This window comes from Tupaia chinensis, unplaced genomic scaffold, assembly GCF_000334495.1.
Source record: "Tupaia chinensis unplaced genomic scaffold, TupChi_1.0 Scaffold000377_5, whole genome shotgun sequence".
Taxonomy (NCBI): domain Eukaryota; kingdom Metazoa; phylum Chordata; class Mammalia; order Scandentia; family Tupaiidae; genus Tupaia; species Tupaia belangeri.
In genome coordinates this window covers 2,532,131-2,532,343 of record NW_006159879.1, presented here as the reverse complement: position 1 = coordinate 2,532,343, position 213 = coordinate 2,532,131, and positions in this window count along the sequence as shown.

Genomic DNA, 213 nt, shown 5'->3' with positions numbered 1-213 from the left:
AAGAACCGGGGCATCGGAATCATTGGCTGCCCATTCTTTCTAGAAACACTCACTGGGAGGGCAGAACCAACCCGGTGCAAACTAAGATAGGCCCTGGTCAGCTCTAGGCAGTAGAGGCTGGTGAGCAGGCGCCCCTGACAGCAGCAGGGCGCAGGACAGCAGGTGGGTGTGCTGCAGGACGTGGGTTGACATGTGGCAGCCTCGCACCCCAGC